The sequence below is a fragment of the Microtus ochrogaster genome, chromosome 4 (assembly GCF_000317375.1).
Source record: "Microtus ochrogaster isolate Prairie Vole_2 chromosome 4, MicOch1.0, whole genome shotgun sequence".
Taxonomy (NCBI): domain Eukaryota; kingdom Metazoa; phylum Chordata; class Mammalia; order Rodentia; family Cricetidae; genus Microtus; species Microtus ochrogaster.
Window position 1 is genome coordinate 69,234,398 of NC_022011.1, and position 17,323 is coordinate 69,251,720.

The 17,323-nt window shown below is 40.3% G+C and overlaps 1 pseudogene; it reads left to right on the forward strand.

Moving 5' to 3' along the window:
* Positions 1-6,275: 6,275 nt before the first annotated feature.
* LOC113456003 lies at positions 6,276-6,429 on the forward strand (annotated as a pseudogene).
* The last annotated feature ends 10,894 nt before the right edge of the window (positions 6,430-17,323 follow it).

The following is a 17,323-nucleotide window of genomic DNA, read 5'->3' on the forward strand; positions in this document are numbered from 1 at the left end:
TTGGTACTTTCAGGAAGCTAGGAAGCTTAGTAAATGCTTGTAGTGTGTTCAGTCATACAATAAATGTTTGTCTAAATATAAGAAATTTATCTGGATGATTAGACTGCATTTTGCTGAGTTGATTAAGTACATAGGGGAATTTGAAGGAGAAGATGGAGTCAAACAAATGGGGAGAAAGAGATGGGCTTTCTGGAGTCCTCTAAATGATGGCTGTGTTTGAAAGGCCGGTTTCAAGTAAGACAAGAGCATCCTTTGAGCTCCACAGGATGCCACTGTCAGCTGCTGTTGAAAACCCATTTAAAACTCATGGATCAATCTGCTGTTCTTAAGGTCTATTTTGAATGAAGCTATTTATTTCTGAGCATATTTCCTCATCATCACTAAAGACTAGAACTTGTGAAGACAGCCCTTTCTCTCTTTCTAGATAGGTCTTAAAATGGACTGGTCATCTTTTAGGAAACATTCGATCTGTGTTTTGACATCAGTGACTTGGGCTTACAACACGTGCATGCAATGTACCAGAAAGAAAGGCTCTGGCAAGAGAGTCCCTGTGTTTGTGATGTTCAGAAGGGAGCTAGCACTGTGGTTTAAGCAAGACTTGTGGTAGATAAGAATATTTCATGTTTTAAATAGGCTATAGTCAGTGATCACCCATGTTTACAAAGTATTCATAAAAATCTTATCAAGACATGGGGCAACTTTCACTTCCATGCTGTACAATAACCACAAATACATAAGACCACAGCTGGTGACATTTGGGGGAGCTAGAGAGTCCGTCCTGTCTGTCCAACAACTCTGTAGTCTTAGGGGTTCTTGATTGTAGTTTGAATTTTATGGTAGCATTTTATTTCATACACTCCTCATAAGAAAATGCATTGTTTTTTTTTTTTCCCTAAGGACCTTTAGGTTTTCTGAATCTATTAAAATGAAAATTATTTGGAATGTGACATCATACCCAATTTTTCCATAGTAAGCTATTTTTTCTCATTTATTGTTTTCTCACTTACTTTAACAACACATGGTCATTTCTCTAGTCTGTTGGCTGCTCCTTGGGTTTTCTGAACTAAGTGATTCAAAGGCGGGGTGAATAGAAAAACATTTTCACAGGAGAATAAGGTGCCAGTTTTGTTCCCAGTAAAATGGTCTTTCATATTTCCCTTAGTTTTCTATTGCTGCCACAGCAAAATGTCACAAGTTAGTTGTCTAACATAAATCGTATGTGTTATCTTCCAGTTTTATAGTTCAGAAATCTATACAAAGTATTGTCTAGTTGGGTTTCATTTCCATAATTTACAATACAAAATCAAGATGATGAGATGGCCATTTCTTTGTAGAAGCCTCTGGGTCTTCTGGGAAGAGTCTGTTGCCCAACTGATTTTCCTGGTTGGACTAATCCAGTAGCATGTGGTGTAGAGATAGTAGCCTAAGGTTCCGGTTTCCTCATGTGTGGCAGAACTGGACTGTTCTCATCTTAGAGGTTGTTTCCCTTTTCATTGTGTGGCTCCTGCCATTTTCATAATTTGCAATGCCAGCCCAAGACTTCCTTACTTTCTATTTGTTCTCACTCTGGTTTTTGTTTAAAACTTTCTAAACAAGGTATCTGTTGATGTAGCCCATGCCAGCTTCACACTTGCTGTGTGTAACATGAGGGCTGGGTTGCTTGTTGGGGTTTCTGTCCTACCCGGTCCCTCAGCCATTTAGTCCCAGAGAAAATCACTCAGAGAGTCTATATTAATGATAAACTGATTGGCCCATTAGCTCAGGCTTCTTATTAACTTTTGTAACTTACATTAACCCATTATTCTTATCTATGTTAGCCACATGGCTTGGTACCTTTCTCAGAGGGGAAGGTCACATCTTGCTTCTTCTGCGATCTGCACAGGATTTGGAGAAATAGGCTTCCTCCTTTCTAGAATTCTCCTGTTCTCATTGCCCCGTCTATACTTCCTGTCTGGTTGGCCCGCCTATACGTCCTGCCTGGCCAACCAGCGTTTATTTAAAACATGATTGACAGAATACAGACAATTGTGCCGCACCAGCTGTGCGTCTGCCCTAGAATCCCTGGTGCTGGGATTATAGGCATATGCCACCAGCTCTCCTCAGTGGATGGCTTCTGGGAGTGGTTTTAGGAAGAGAAAGACTCATTCTCCTTTGGGGGCATTGATCACTAGGTATGTGACCATGCTCCAGTGAACATATGTACCACACAAAATGGAATTATTCAGGGTGAGAGTGGGGAAGTCACGAGGGAAATGGGGTGGACGTGGGAAGACTAGGAGGTGAGCATGATCAGGACACATGATGTGAGATCCCAAATAATCAAGAAAAAAAAAAGAAAGAAAAAAGGAAGAAAGAACTGGTGATTCAGTAGATGTCTTTTCTGTGCAGTTATCACTACAGAGCTTTGAGCCATGGTCACTAGATGTACTTTTTCCTCTCTTGTCCCAACATAATGTATCCATCAGCATGACTAGCACTAGGAAATATGGGATGTATACAGATATCCTTAAGTCTCTAGCTTCTTTCTGGTTATCCATCGCATTTTGACTTCCCAATGATGGTGCTATGCATCACGAAGATGTCAGGTATTAATTCTATGCATCTATCTCCAAGTCTCGATGGCCATGTCCACAGCTTCATGCTCTGCAGATCCCTGGGTCATCCCAGCACTCACACTTGTTCAACCACCGCATGCTGCTGCCCCATCTTACCTGAGCTGTGTTTTCGCCCCGTTTACCAACAAACCTAGAAGCAGCAGATACATCTTTAACAGTCTCTAGCTCTTCCTCTTCTTCCCTTACCGATGACTGATTCTAAGTCCCTCTGAGTTCTGCTTCTGGAAAAGCCTCTAACTCTCTTCCCATCACTGCAGCCGCTCATTTCCTGAAGCTAGTGACACCTGGATTCCTCTACTGGCCGCATGACTGACTTACCATTGACTTTGTGTTTCCATCCTTCTCTTTGCTTTTCCTGTTTGTTCCAGAGAGTGTTCTTTTTTAAAGGGAGGGGCATATTACCAGCACTTCACACCAGTGCCATCGCACTCAATTAAAAATCATGGTAACCTTTAGCACTTTCAAACCTTTCTAGCCCTTTCTTTTTCCCTTTGAAGATACTGGCACTGGTCATTAAACCTAGGGACCTTGTTTATACAACCCAGCTACATCCCCAGCCTGTACAATCTTTCTAATTTGAGTACAGATTTACTATCTAAACTCACATTCCACTTTCTCCGTAAACCAAGGAACAAAGCATCATTTCCCAATCAGAAAGTGCCGCTAGGAATCTTCTTGTGTTTTCTTAGGCCTCTGTGCTTCCTGGATATTGTTCATGAGCCTTGACTTCTCTGTTTATCTTCTTCCTTTAGCTTGTCTCATGTCCAGCAGAACCTAGGTGGCGGAAAGACTCTTGACTCCTCCAAATGAAGCAAGTGGCTTCTTTTCTGTGATATTGTCACTTTGTTCATATCTGTCTACAAACTCCACAGTGCTACTATACAATATACTATATGTGCCCCCAACTCATGAGTTCTTGGAGACAGGAGTGGTGTGTTTTATAGTCTTAGCATCCCATGCAAGAAGCAAAAGTCCTGGTATTTAGAGGATTCAGCAAATATTTGAAGAGAGAAAAGGAATAGAAAGCAAATTTATAGAAACCGAACCAGAATCAAAAGTGCAATATTGCAGATGAACAAGGACGGAGCACATGGAAGATGTAAATGCTAGGTATTTCTACGAAAATCCTACCTTCCCTTTTCCAAGAGTTATTATCAGGACCCCCATCTTGTTCCTCTCCAGGAAACTAAATGGTCACGTTTCCAAAATATTCATTTGTCCTCATCTCCATCAACATTTAGAGAGCTTTCTATATAGCAGGAAAAAAGGACAGATTTTTACTCAAAGAAGAGACCATATTACATTCTTTAGAAAATTACATCGAAATCTGAAGGAAATAAATTACTCTTCTCATTCTCTTACACATTTCGGAAAATGTCATTAAGTCTAGAATGATTGTCAGAAAGAGTCAAGTTCAATCACCAAAGACTGCCCGAGCCAAGGCATTTTAATCTTTGTATATGTGTCTGAAGAGAATGTTTACTGCTCTCACACAGGACCCATGAGCAGCTACACGGCAGCTCATAACTGTAGAAACTCTAGCTTCTGGGGATCTGATGTCATCTTTTGCATGGGGTATGCACACAGAGGAGCAGACAGACAGACACACATACATACCACACACACACACACACACACACACTAAAATAATGTAAAACAGAAAAAGATTTGATATTCTCAGTATTGGGTTTTAAACTGAACACTTAGGTTTACAGAGAAGATGTTAAATGCATCTTTTCACTCTGGCTTGTATAGCGTAGTCTGCTATGTGTTCTGACTCTTCCTATATCATTCCAGTGCAAGTGTTAAGGACCACACACAAGAGACACTGATCCATCTAGTTCCAGTCCTCCCTTTAGAGATGCAATGACTGAATTACCCCATGTAGTAATGAAGTCAGGATTCCACTTCAGGCTTCCCCACATTTAGCGAAACTTTGTTCTGTGATCCTCATGTAGGTCAATTCAGAAGCCTGCTCTTTCTGCAAGTTCTCGCTCTTGCCTCATTTTCTATTGATCTCCAAGACATCCTTCCCTCCCCTTTAGACACAAATGGGTTATTTCTTTGGAGAGAAGCCAAATACCCTCTAAATCTTAATCTTTCTACCCTAAGCCGTGTCAAGTATCTGTTTGCTTCCTCAATCAGTTTATTTTGTCCCAAGCTGTCCCCATCACAACACCCTCACTCCCTTCATAATTACAGACAGTACCCTCCGCTTCCTTCCCTCCCAGCGCAGTACAAATGTGCAGCCCGCGAGCCTATTTAACATCAGAGGAGCTTCATCCGTGTTGGACATGTGGGCGAAGACAAAGCCTTCTGGCTCCTCTTGGGCTTTGTTAGTAGTGAAGGCTCAGTTGACAGTGTTTTCTGAGAACAGGGGGAGTCCTTATAGGGAGAAGGCCCCCCAATCCCATCAGAACATCACAAGTAGTGATTTGGGACAGCTTTCCCTGCTGGGGACAGTTAGGGTGTAAGGGTTTCTGACCCTGTCACTGCTGCTAATTTTAGGGAACATTGCTTCTGCCATGTGTTTGTGACAGCAGAGCGCTCATCACTGTCTCCTGAGCGCAGCCCACTGGGCTCATTATATTATTATGGGCGTACTGTCCCAACGAACGTCCTTCACTTGCTGTCTCCTCATCATCTCTAAGATAAACAACGAGGAGCTGAGTTGTTATCTGATGACTAATTAAAGTGAAGTACATCAAATGCACAGGAAAGCATACAACCAGGGAGCAAAACAGTCCACTTCTAGTCAGCTTCGAGTTTCCCAGTGCGCTCTCTAGTTTCCTCTTAACAAGTAAATATGTCTTTTTAGAATGCCTGTCAACCCCCTTTCTCTTTCATCTTAGAGGAATCTGCTTCACCAAACCTGTTATTTATCATTTGTATCCATGTTTTACCAGGTAATTGCATCTTAAACGCTTGCCTTTTCAAAAATACATTTATAGTTTTTTTTTCCATTCAGCCTTATTCTGGGGTTTCTTCATATTTATAATATGAATGAATGAGCTCTTTACTTAGTGACAACCCTTTGTTATATTACACTGTACATATTTTATTCGGTATTCTTAGCTAATTCCTTATTTTCGATATCGCCAACTCTATGTTGTCACAAAACCTTTTGTGTGCTTCTCATTTTGTACCTGTTCAAGCATTTCTCTTGGGTGTCTTCAAGGGATGGAGTTGATGTGTTGAATGATGCACAGAAGCTGCGATAAACCACATCTCACAACGCTCAAATCCAAATGACTACTCGACGATGTCCTGCCCTTGACATCATCTAATCTGTACAGTCTGAGCAATGAAAACAAAGTCTGTTTTGTTTTGAGTACTGCAGTTGAACTCAATCTATGACCTTTTGGGATTCTTTTCTTTGTGTTTCTTGTTTATCCTTATTAATTTGATATTGTTTCCTGACTATTTGGAATATGTACTTTCTGTCAGCTCTTTGAAATGTAAATGTCTTCTAGGTAATGCTTCTTTGGTGTTATTAAAACACTTCTTTTCTCTTCTTTTGATGGTGTCTTTGTATGTTGCCCAGACTAGTCTTGGGGTGCTGGATGCCTTCAGAATACCTAGAACTACAGGTACATGCCATGGTATCCAGCTCTGAGCAATGCTAAGTATAAAAAAAAATCATCCAGCGAGCATAAGGGGATACTTACCTGTTGGCAGAGATACTATGGTCAAGAAGGTGGTTTTCCCAGGGCTAGGCTCATCTATTGCACTTGGATATGATGACTCTTGCAGTAAACTGGAAAACCTGACTACATGATATATGGTGGACTGGGGTTGATTAAAAACATCAAGTGGCGGGGCACGGTGGCACACACTTTTAATCCTAGTATTCCAGAGGCAGAGGCAGGCAGATCTCTGAGTTTGAGGCCAGCATGGTCTATAGAGCAAGTTCCATGTCAGAAAGGGATGCACAGAGAAGCCCTGTCTTGAACCTTCCCCTATAAAAAATTATGAAGGAAAAAGGAAAGTATAGTGGACTTATATAGTTTTCCTCATTATTGATATATAGTATTAATGTGGTGTGTTTATTATATTTATTGAATCTACATTGATAAACTATTGTTAACTGAAGATCATTATTTATATCAGGATTTACTCTTCACTTTGTACAATTACATTCATTTTGACAAATACAAAGAATATGTATAATTATCATGCTATTGAGAATTTACTAACTTCACTGCATTAGAGATACTGTAAGTTCTACTTATTTATTCCTTTCCTCTCCGCCTCCAAATCTCTGGCAATCACTAATTATTAGCCGTCTCTATAGTTTTGCCATTTTCAAATGTCATAGAGTGCAATCATATACGAAGTAGCCTTTCCAGAATAGCTTCTGTCACTTAGAAAAATACATTTTAAGGATTTCTCTATATTTTTGTGGCCCCATAGCATGTCTCTTACCAATAAATAATGATATTCCACTTTATCACTGTTTCACAATTTATTTTATCAAGTTAGTCTTTGAAAGGCATCTTGTTTGTTTCAAACTTTTGACAAACATTGTCCTGTAGATATTCTTGTGCAAGCCATTGTATGCACATAAACATTCAATTCATTAACGTCAATAGGAAGAACCTATGTTCGGCTTTTCAAACGGTCACACTCTCATCCAAAGTGCCTGTAAACCTTTGTGGTCCTCCAACAAATGAACTAATCTTGTACCACATTCTTGCCAGCATTGACAGTGGTTATTTTTTTTTTTGTTTTGTTTTGTTTTGTTTTTTGGTTTTTGGTTTTTCGAGACAGGGTTTCTCTGTGGCTTTGGAGCCTGTCCTGGAACTAGCTCTGTAGACCAGGCTGGTCTCGAACTCACAGAGATCCGCCTGCCTCTGCCTCCCGAGTGCTGGGATTAAAGGCGTGCGCCACCACCGCCCGGCTGACAGTGGTTATTCTTATATGTGTCTTAGACCAATTTTCCTTTCCCTTTTCTGTAATTTACATTTGTTTTGATATTCAGGCCCTTGCTGCTTAGGAAGAGTACTCATTCAAAAGCTGGCTAACACCTAAAGACAACCAGCAGCAGAATGAGCCCTTCCTCCTCTCCTCCCTCTCTCGCTCCCTTTCTCCTTTGCTCCCTCCCTCCCTGCCCCCCTCTCTTTTGAGACAGGGTTTCTCTGGGTAACCCTGGCTGTCCTGTAACTTGCTCTGTACACCAGGCTGGCCTTGAACTCAACAGAAAACAACCCACCTCGGCCTGACTTTTGAACACTTTCTTTATAGAGTGCTCTCATTGAATGTCAATATTCCTGTGCCCCAAGCCACCCAATGCCAGGTATGAGCTAACTCAGGCCAGCTTCTGTTCCCCAGAGCCTACTAGAGTTGTTCTCTATATGTCAGTTCTAAACCTGTCTGCCTTAAAGTGTCTGTTTCTTTGTGCTGAGGCCACAAGCAGTGTTTCTGCATGTGTATTCCTTGTTCCCTCTTCTCCTTGCTGACCTGGTGTCCCCCATGTGGCCAGGCATAGCGTACCATGTGCCTCCTGCTTCTAGGATCTGAGAGTATAAAAACTGCCTTTTTTTTTTTGTGGTAGTCATTTCCATGCTCGTGTCTCTTAACATATCTGATTAAAATAAGTCCTTGTACATTTAAAAATACATGTAGTAGCATCTTATTGTTGTTTTAATTTGCAGCTTTGTACTGATATGTGCTGTTGAACATATTTTCATATGCTTATTTACCATCTGTAGATCTTTGATGAGGTGTCTGTTCAGATCCTTTGCCCATTTTTTAATTGGATTGTTTGCTTATTGTTGAGTTTTAAGCGTTCTCTGGATATTTTGATTCTAAGTCCTTTATCAGATATGTGTTTTGCAAGAATTTTCTCCCGGTCTGTGGCATGTCTTTTCAATCTTTAAACAAGTCTTTGGCAAAGCTGAAGTTTTTAATTTTAGTGAAGTCCAACTAATCAATCTTCTCTCTCCTAGGCACCGTGCCTTTGGTGTTATTTCTGAAATGTCATTGTCAAACTCAAGGTCACTTGGATTTCCTCCTATTTCTGTCATCTAGACATTTTCCTGCTTTGGATTTCATTTTCCTTTGGTTTTGCAGTTGGGGTGGAGTCATGCTTTGTGAGAGCGCTAATAGTCCTGTCCAGATGCAGGTTCTTGAATGCAGACGTCCAGTACACCTTGTTGAAGAAACAAGTCTTTTTCTACTGACTGTTCCTTTACCAAAGAGTCACTGACATTTGTGTGCATATAGATGTATTTTTCCCCTGGGTTCTCCATTCTGTTCCACTAACCTGTTATTTGCCTATTTTTCATCTTCTTGGGTACAGTAGTTCTATAGGAAGCTTTGGAGTTGGGTAGTGTCAACTACTTGGACTGCAGTTTCTTATTCCAGTAATTCTGTATCCTTTGCCTTTCGATATAAAATGTAAAAAAGTTCGTCAATATTCATTTAATAATAGTGTGGAACTTTGTAATTACACTGAATCTAAATGTTGAGTTAGAAATCTTTGACTTTAATGACTTTGAACCTTCTTATCTACGAACATCTTTCTACTTATTTAGCTATTTGAATTTTTCCCCACCAGAGTGTGAGGTTTATGTAATAAGAGTGTGGACCATGTTTTGTTATGGTTATAATTTATAACTACATATTTCACTTGGAGAGTATTAATGTAAATGTTGGTGTGTTTTACTTTCAGTTTTCTTCCAAATGTTTATCACTAATACATAAGGAAGTAACTGACTTTTGCATATTATTAGCCTTGTATTCTACAACCTTGTATCAATGGAGTATTGGTTCCAAGAGAGTTTTTATTTCTTTGTTGTTTATTCTGTCACATCACCCGCAAAGACAGTTTTATTTAGCATTCCAATGTTTACAGGTTTTGTTTCCCTTTCTTATTTTATGACGTAAGATAGCTAATATGTTGTTGAACAGAAGTGGTGGCTGGGACTCTTGATCTTGGTCACAGAGGGAAGCATGCCGTTTTGTTGGATGTGAGTTTTTAGAGTGAATTTGCATAATTTATATGATAAAATAACCTCACCTGGCTGAATATATGAGAAAAGGCACAGAGTGGTGCTCTGACTCGGTGTGTTTATTCAAGCTGCACTGACTTCTGTCCCTCAGACAACTCCTTGTCCTTATAGGTGACCTCTTGTCACTAGTAAACCAAAGAAGAACAAAAATATCAACCTCACTTAAAGCTGATACTGTCTGGAGTTCACCATGGTAGCCTCGCAACCCTACACAGGACTGATGTAGGACAGCAGAGCGTAGAGTTTAAGGATGGTCACGGTACCACAACTAGGGACAGAAGCTGTGCTTCTAGGCGTCTTCTGCCTATCCCGGTATAAGACAGAGAATGGAAGAAAGGCGTGCCCCTTCCACCGACTGGAGGATCTGGGAACTGTATGAACCAGACAGTTGCTCAGGAGGCTTAGGCTGAGGCGGTGTGTGTACAGCTCTTTCAAGAAGGGTCTCAGTGACCAGGTGAGGACAGCCTTTCCTTTTAAGCCTGCTGTTTAGCCTTTTCCCCACTCTAGCTGCTTGGGGTGGCTTGAACAGGGATGATATGAAAGCAAAGGTGTAAGGGGGAGAAGTTGGGAAGTTGAATTAGAGCAGGTTAAACAATAATCACAAAAGCAGGCCTGAAATTCACAATGACTGGACTAGAACAAACATACACTCTCGGTGCTCAGCACTATCTAAGGTTCATTTCTCCGTTAGGTGGGTGGCCCAGGCCCACAAATGACTTCTATGTTTACTGGAATTCCTGTTAGAATTTCTTAGTGAATATGTAAGAGAATATGGTCAGGGTAGTCTATTTAAACACCAACAGAATTCAATAGTTGCCAAGCAAATACAATTAAAACTCGCCTACAGTCCTGCAAAATTGTTATTCAGTATAAGTGACACCTTGGAAAAGATTTGTGACATGTTTTGAGGCTTTCCATCATTTTAAGTATCCCATCTATGACTGTAGTGTTTCACAAGATTCTGAAGACACAGAGAGGCTGCTAGAAGAGTGTTTATGCTTCTGCTTTGCCTGCTGAACTGGCCACTCTTCTAGAATGCCTTATTTTTCTTTGATTCCCAAGACCTAAGGTAATAGATACTAGCAAGAATAAAAAGCACAGAGGTAGGTACAATGGTGCCATCTGTAATGACCACACTGGGGACGCTGGAACAACAGTGCTGTTAGCTTGAGGTCAGCCTCGGCTACATAGTGACACTGAGTTTCTATTACCAAACTACGAGCTGCAGAGATTCCTCAGTGGGAAGAACATCTGTTGTGGGAGCACAAGGACCTGCCCGAGTTCAGTCCCCACCTTCATAGAAAAGCAAAGGTAACTGTCCAGAGGCGGGTGGAGACAGGGCGGAAGTAGTGATAGGCAGGAAGTCAGGCAACTACCCCTGGTCTCTGTACATGTGTGCGTTGCTGCACATCACACACACACACACACACACACACACACACACACACACACTCACAAATGCACGCAAGAAAAAAAAGGAGAAATCATGCAGACATAAAGAAATCAGGCAACTCCATCCTAGAAAATTATTTATATTCCTGCTAGAGAATGTAAGTGGATGCCGTGAGACAGATTGCTACACCGAGAAAGTTGGAACTAATAGGGCAAGTGGAACCCTGAAGTCGTGGTTTGTCAAATTCATTGTCCTCTATGAGTTAAACCTGGTTAGCACATTGGAATCTTTCCTTCCCCATGACTAGTTCATGGTAAGAGGGAGTGTTTCCAGTCTCTAGGTGGGGTATCCGAAGAGTAACATAAAACATAAGAAAATGAACAAATCTATTTGGTGAACCATCTCTTTGTAAGATGCCAGAGAAAGGTGCTTTAAGCCATACTGATAGAAATTGCTAAAGGGGGCAGAGGAGAAAAAAAAGCTTACGATAAGCATTAGGCAAATTCAATTTGCACATAAATTAGAAACTAGTAGCAGCAACTTGAAGAGTGGTAAGAAGAGCTACTGGATCAGCAGGTTTACAATTTAGCCAGTTGGGTATCTTGACTGAGTTATAAATAATGAAACCTCAATCTGTTCTTTAAATATATTTTATGAATAGTTTAGAATGTTCAGAGCTCACGTCATGGATTCAGAAATAAAGTCTAATTAGCTGAAGGGGAATGCACTAGAATAAAAGCATTCTGACTTCATAAACATTTCTTTTATGGTTGATTAAAGTGGGTCATGCTCACACCGAGAAAATATTACTAATTTCTAATTTCAGGTTAAAGTCCCATCATAAACGCCAAATGACATTTGAAGAAAAGCTTTCTTTTATGGTTTTCGTGTGACATGAGGGATATTTTCCTAGTCTTTGTTTATTTGTTGGAAATACAGACAAATAACTCAGAAACGAATTTCAAAAACAAATTCCAGTCCCTTCTTTAATAGTATTCAGGAAAAGGATCCTGTATAAATGATATTTAAGAATCGTCAGTGTTTATGAATGCAATAGATCTTTTTCTGTGTAATCTGTTAAATCATATTCACATATATACAGTCAAACTTGCAATATTTACAAGTCTACAGGATAGTGCCGTGGAGCTTCCCATCACGAAGATTGTCAAGACTTGTGACAGCTCTAAAGCATCTATAAGTAGCATGACTCATATTTGATTTCCTAGCAGTGTGTCTTCCATTGGAAAAAATATAGCTTCCCATGCTGAAGGAAATTGCCATAAGGATAAGGTACTGAAAGCTCAGATATAAGATATAGTGTTAGTTGTTCACCATAAATCTGTCACCTCCTCTTCTGGGAGACAAATGCTTGTCTACATTTTCCAGCCTGTCTTGTAGCTGGGTGTGGACACGTGAGTTCATCCTTGCCAATGGAACGTGAGTGATACCTACTTTCTAGAAGTGCCAGTGTCCACAGACCCCTACAAAGGCTCGCCCCTGCTCTTCAAACTCTTTGCTTACAGGGTGCAGATGACAATTAGACTCCTGGACATTGGAGAGCCACAAGATAGAAGATTTTTTCATCTTGAAATGATGGCCACTCAGTCAGCTGCCACAGGAAAAGCAAGTAGCTCAGCCTTGGCCTCTGAGAAACCACTTTTGTGTGTGTGTGTGTGTGTGTGTGTGTGTGTGTGTGTGTGTGTGTACGTGGAGATAGGCATAGATACACACACACAAGTTTATGCTTTATACACTTGCTTTTAATACTGATTCTGTGTTTCATTTGGGTTCCTTTCTTACTGCTTAAAAAAAAAAGGAATTTTAGCCTTGGTCAGTTGAATGCTGAAGAGGCCGAGAAAGTTACACAGTGTGACATAAAGATGGGTGAAGCCTTATTTCCCAGTTATCAATTTCCTAAAGCTTCGAGGTTTTGAATACTCAGGTTCTCATATGATAATGGATACCTGTTTTAAACAGTTTTCCCTTCCACGGAGAACCCTTTTCTTCCTTCATTTGTATGCGAGGTTTTGTTTGCCTGTGTTTCTCCTTGCTGTCGCTGTTATGCTAATGCTATGCCATTGCTGTCTGGAACGCATTCAACTGCACACGCCACTGACTTCGCTTTTGTGCAGAGAAGCAAAAACCTGAGACTTTGGCAATGATTACAATCTTCTGCTCAGTGAAGAAAGGCACAGATTTAGATACATATATACAAAAAAAATAAATAAATAAGTATGGTGATAATCTTATTAGCCTTGATTTTTCTCATCTCTTTTGAATCTATGTGTTGCGCAAGGGAAATTCTGGCAGGTGGTGGCCAAATTTTTATTTGTTACTGATTTACTACTCACTTCCAGAAAATAAAAGGGGGGAAACTGCTGACATGGAAGCAGACCAGAAGCAGGAATTTCAAAATATTAGTGTGCTATTTGCCAAAATGGAAATTGAGTTTTCTTAAAGAGTGGTTATTAAATAATTAAAATGCATGATATTATAATAGAAATCGTGTAAGGGGTATATATATAATTTATTGCTTAATGTTTTATGTTTTTAAATAACTCTGAAAGGCAATTTCATAGCTTGGGAGAATATTATATATCTCTGTGTATTTCAATATTTATCCCTCAGATAGCAGAGAAAGAGTTTTTATATAAATCCTAGATCATAACTTCAGCACTTGTGTGTAAGTAGATAAAGGGATGTAAAACTGGCTATAGGCTACAAGACTAAGTAGGAGGCCAGGAGAGGATCAAAAGGTATTGAGGGAGCAGGGTGGGGTGGGTACAACAAAGGGACAATCATTGACATGAAAGCTGGGATGTACAAGGGAGACAGAGCAGGAGAAGGGAGGAAAGAGAAGCAAAACTAATGGATGGAGCTAGAAAACATTAAACTGAGTGAGGTAACCCAGACCCAGAAAGACAAATATAATATGCACTCACTCATAAGTGACTTTTAGACATAAAGAAAAGAAAAACCAGCTTACGGTCCACAACCTCAAAGAACCTAGACAACAAAGAGGACCCTAAGAGAGACACACATGAATCTACATAGAAAGGAGAAAAAGACAAGCTATCCTGAGTAAACTGGGAGTGTGGTGGTCACAGGGAAGGGTAGAAGGGGAGAGGGAAGGAAGGAAGGGAGAAGAGTGGAAAACACTTATAGCTCAATAGAAACAATAAAAAAAAGAGTCATCTGATAAGCCCTGAGTGTTTTGCCAGAATCTGTTCCTCTTTCGGGAGGCAGTCCCAGAAGAGAAAAACAAAACAAAGCACACACACACACCCTTTTTAAAAATCTACCACAATGAAACCAAATATTTGTATGCTAAGTTGAAAATAAAAGCAAATAAAAGAAAGAAAAGAAACACTTTAAGAGGACCAATAACGTGCCCCAAATACTCCGTACTGACACAGGTTTGAAACAGACACTCATCACTTCAGGGTCCACGTGGATTCCCCCTGACAAACTGGCAGTGAGAGCTGATTGGTCAGATGTTGTTGCAAGTCTTAGAGTGGAAGCAAGCAGAGAAGTCAGTTGGACGTCACAGTTGGCTGTGAAGGTGTGCAGGAAGAAGCATGTCTCTTTCGGTGACAAATTTGCAGCTTTCCCGTAACGGTTTGAGGAAATCTTATTTCTTTTTTGACTTTTATATTGTCCCTGCATTACAATTAACTACAATTTCCCACACCCCACATTTTTATTTAGGACTAATAAAAGTCCACTTGCTTCATCTATGAAAGAAAGCCATTCTGCACTTTGTCTTAAAATGGTGAATTATTTTCTGGCCAAGGAAGGGAGTTAATTCTCAGATAATTAAGACATGGTAAGGATTGAATGGCAGACATTTTAGTTCCTTAGTACCAGATCTTTTAGGGCTCAAACTTCTGGATATTTAAAGGAAACACATTTATTGTTTTTTCCCTCGGGTAATTAGAATTCAGAAAAAAAAAAAAAGATGAGATTGGCTAACAATTGTCTAAAATGACTATTAGGCATTTTCCAAAAAATAAAAGTGTTATGGAATTCTCAAACTGGATTTCACAAGGCAGGTTCATATGAGTTCTTTATCTCAAATTAGAGATTTCTTAAAATTCTTCGTAAGACCGGACAGGTGCAGGTTGAGACAAATGGCATTTAGCAATTGGACGCTGGAGCACATTTTCAAGGCTAAAAGTGATGGCAAGGTGTATACACGATGCTTCGGAGTAGTGCTGTCCAGCTGAGCTTTCTGCGTTGAGGAAAATTTCCTTTTTGCTGTCCAATATGGTAGCTGCTAGTCATAGACTGGCTTGAAATGTACACAGTGTGATTACTGAGCGTCTAACTGACCTATTTTGGATAGTGCAACATTAGCGTGATTACTAATGCCACGCTGCCATGTCTTTTGGTAACTTAAACCCATGGAAGTCTAATGTCCAGGGCTCTAGCCTCTGGGAGATTACCCAGGAGCCATGTTTTCCTTCAGCCCACAGTGCTTCCTTTTCATATTTCCAGATGGATTGCATTTTCTTAATAATTCTGAAGTAGAAAAAAGTGTTCTGTGTTTGAATAGGGCCATTTAAGAAAATTGTTGCTACCATTTTCTTTCTGGTTTAAATATGCAAACCTATCTGTCATTTCTTTTCAGGGAGAAATTTGTTTTCAGATTTCTATCCAATGACGGGGAGTCATGCCTCAGAAGCCAGGCAAGTTTCACATGAGAGCATGTTGGCATATTTATTGGCTACCATTGGGGATAATAAAATGGACAAAATGAACCAAAGCTAAGGAAGTTCAGGCAGCATGTAGTCTTATTATTTTGCAATATAAAAGAAACCCGTCTTATTGCAGATCAAAAAGCATTTTCCAAATTCCCCAAACAAACATAAATAAGAGAAGACACATAAAACTACATAACGCCTTGAAATACTGCTCAACAGCTGCGGGAAGCGTAACGGTCCAGTTTTACGTTGTTATGCTGAACGTATCTGGTGCGTGAAAAGAAGTCAAAGGTTACAGGAAACTCGCGTCTGCCCTCACGTGAAAGTCTCTCATTCCCACAATTACAGCCAGCCTGATCACGAAGCCGCCATGTGCACAGGCCCAGGATGTAACACAGACAGCAAAAGCCATATGTGAGAAGTGTGTCAGTCTGAGAGTTCCGGGAAATTCTGCTGTCAAAGAGGATTCATCCTTGGCTCACTGTTGATAACGTGTGGTCAACAGAGGGTGAGGGCCCAAGTTCTTCAGAATGGAGTAATGTAGTTACAGGCACAGGTCTATATCCGTGAAGAATAATAAGATACGTTCTTGCATGTGAGCACACATATGCTCTAAGAACCAGGAAACGAGAGACAGACTGTGCTCAGAAATGTATTTTTAGAATTCTCTTTTTTTCCTTTTTAAAATTGATTAAATTTGTTCCATGGCAATATTATACATGTGTACAGTGCATTCGATTTTTCTCAAGGGATCATCTAATGTTTTAATGAAAGGACTATAATTAGTTGCATGGCAATTTCATACATGTATATAGGGCCTTAGATTTCTCTCAGGTGATCATCTAATGTTATAACGAAAGGAGTAACCATCCTCTTAAGTGTCAGGGATCACTGTGGAAGAAGAAATGGAGGGAGTGTTGAAGTGCTGTCTTCTAGACACAATATGGCTATCATACTCACAAACTCATAGCGGCTGTGTGGTGTGGGAGGATGGTGGGGGCAGGTCAATGAGAACAGGAGTATTCTGGGAAGAAGGAAACTCTTTCTGCACTTGTGAGCCTACCACCGAAGAAGCAAGATGTGACTTCCTCGCTGAAAAGAGGTACCAAGCCATGTGGCTAGCTTAGACAAGAATAATGGGCTAATATAAGTTATAAGAGTTAATAAGAAGCCTGCGCTAATGGGCCAATCAGTTTATAGTTAATGTAGACCGCTGTGTGATTTCTTTGGGATATAACGACTGTGGGAACTGGGCAGGACAGAAACCTTGACAACAGCTGTGGATATTTGTCAACGATCCAAATGAGATCAAGCAAGTCAAAATTCCAGCGTGGATGGGAAAGAGTACCCTACCTCTCATTGAGGAGCTTTTGAAACAGACAGCTGGTGGGGAAAGGAGAATCGTTTTCCTTTAGGGCTGTGACACTTGATGTTTGCCCATGATCCAGCATATGACCCTACACCCGCATACATATGGATAGCACTGGTGGGAATTAGTGGGTAAACAGATAAACTTGGAGGGGGGGGAAAAGGGAGTTATTTCATTGCATATATGTATGAAATTATTAAGTAAAGGAATAGATACAATTTTATTCTCTA